Genomic DNA, 2,500 nt, shown 5'->3' with positions numbered 1-2,500 from the left:
AAATACATAATATCAGAAACCCATAAGGGTTGAAACGAGTAACGCGCGTTCACAGCTTCCGAATATTCAGTGCGAACTGATTGGTTGAATGTTTCAGTGCTAAGTACCATATTTGGAAACCCCTCGCTCTTGTTGTTCCAAATATGGTACTTAGCAAATCGAATATTCAGAAGCTTGTTTCCCAGCACACAAGGGGCCGTTACACGTTTCAACCCTTATGGGTTTCTGATAATATGTAGAGATATATTCACTAAAGAAGAAAAGCCGCTGTACAAAAGGCGGCCCTGGATTCTCTTTTAAAACCAGTAAACTCATAGGTACGGATAAAATCAGGCATTCCGCAACTTAGCTGATACTTAAGAAAAAAGAACTAAGACCATAACTGGTTGTTCTAGGTTTATTGAGGGACAGAATGTTATTTCCGCGAAGATCATACATAAGAAGAGGACGGGAGAGAAAACGTATTTTTCATATAAGCAGACTGAAAACCCTTTTTTTTAAAAACAAAAAAAACATGCTTTTATAAAGTAATATGAGGAAATTTTGAATACACTTATTGCATAGAGATGTAGAGTTTAACTTTAGTAGTAAGAGGATAGGTGATCTGCAAATATAAATCTCGTTTCTTTGACACGAGGATTACAGCGAAATGAAAGCACAACTTTCTCGCGAATTTGCTATGATAAAAACTTGTTCAGAAATCCAAACTCTACGTGAACAGCACACTCCAGGCCTACTCCTGAGTATCTGGCTATAAATCGTTTCCTCTGCCCGCGCTTCAGCCCTTCGATGAGGGTCAGTCTCGTGCTTCCTAAGTTGCCTCGCTCGTGCCCAAAGAGAACTCTGGGTAATTCTGCCATTCCACGACAAGGAAAGACTCCCGATTCTCATTTTATATAAATATTTTTCATAAGTGTCGGGCCACCCAGTCCTACCAGCAAAATACCGCATCGATTGAAATTTTTAGCTTTCAGAACTTGCCGAAATTGTATCGGTAGGTCCTGGAATCCGTCCACAGAAAGGCCAGAGAGACAACTTCACTCGTGCACCGCCATGTTTACAACAGAGCATTTTAGGCGTCCCAGTCTGCATGAAACCATCTCTCACCTCTGTCTCGAGAAGACCAGACACGCACGGTTCTTATGTTACGTTTATGCATGTAGAATCGTGAACTGAAATGTCCATTGCTGGTTAGGTCTAGGGAAATCCATAGAACATTTACGCTTGCGCTGACTGAATGTTTGAACAAGAGAAAAAAACGCAGTATCTCCAGACATGGCGCTGGAGCGTCGTACCAAACGAGTCATCCCGGGATTTCGGCCCGTGCGATCGCTTTTGGACGCAGTTGGCCCTTCCCTGCTTTCTGCTACCGACCTCGCCTCCCGGTAAGGCATTTAGGGAGAGATATGTCGGCCCCTAAACCATACGAGATAAATCCCACGCCCACTCACAGCTTCAGACCGCCCTTGTCAATTTAGCGTAAGAACTCGATGGCTTATATATTCAAGGGAAAAGTCATTTTATCTGTCATATGGTAAACACTGGAGTCGCAGATTACAAAGTGTGCACACGCACACAGGTAACATACATACGTAAAACTTATTTCGTCTCGAATTTCAGAATAAGTACAGGAGCTATAGCAAATGTTTTGGAGACATTACATTTGCAGCTGAAATACATAGCATATACAGATACATATTGGAAAGTGATATTAGATTATTTTCTGTCAGGGGTAGGTGAAAAATTTATTCTACAGTGTAATTTTGATACTCGTAAACTGCCTATCTATCTTCCAGTTTTTTATAAGGAATGTCTTGATGCTTGGGCTTTGTTAAATGAAGTTTCCGTGTTATCGTATGAGGATGTTGTTAATCAAATCATTTGGAACAACAAAAATATTACCATCGGGAAGGCTTCCATCTTTAATAAAAAGGTAATGAGAAAAGGAATTGTTACGATCGGTGATCTACTTTCTGATACAGGTGTTTTTCTGAAAAGTGTTGATGTTTTAAATGCTAAACTCTCTCCAGTAGATTTTTTTAAATTAATAGGTATTGTTAATGCGATTCCAAGTGAATGGAGATTGATTATTAAACAAAGTACACAGCACCCTTGTTCACACCTAAGTGATAAAATAAACCTTAATATAGATGACTCGGAGACTGATTTATCAAAGGTCTCATCAAGACTTCTTTATAACAGTTTCAAGAAAATGATGAAATGGTATATGAAATGCGGATATGAAATCAAGTGAAGTTATGATCTTCCCAGTTATGAACGCAATTTTTACGTAGAGAAGCCTGAAAAATTCAGGACTTCAACGGGGTTCCTCGCGAGGTCATCTGCGAAGTACAAAGAAGGGGGAGTCAGGGTGGTTTAGTGGTCATCAACCGTGCCTCCCACCTCTGTGACCCATGTTCAACTCTGGCCTCGGGTCGTATGTGGGCTAAGTTTCAGTCGATCTCAATCTGACTCCGAGGGTTTTTCTCCGGGTACTCCA

The 2,500-nt window shown here is 40.7% G+C and overlaps 1 pseudogene; it reads left to right on the top strand.

Annotated features, from left to right (window-relative positions):
- Positions 1-2,500, top strand: part of LOC137981026 (putative uncharacterized protein DDB_G0274435) — a 3,642-nt pseudogene that overhangs the window by 378 nt on the left and 764 nt on the right.

The sequence above is a fragment of the Montipora foliosa genome, chromosome 12, assembly GCF_036669935.1.
Source record: "Montipora foliosa isolate CH-2021 chromosome 12, ASM3666993v2, whole genome shotgun sequence".
Lineage (NCBI taxonomy): Eukaryota > Metazoa > Cnidaria > Anthozoa > Scleractinia > Acroporidae > Montipora > Montipora foliosa.
This window is presented reverse-complemented; position numbering and strand designations above follow the sequence as displayed.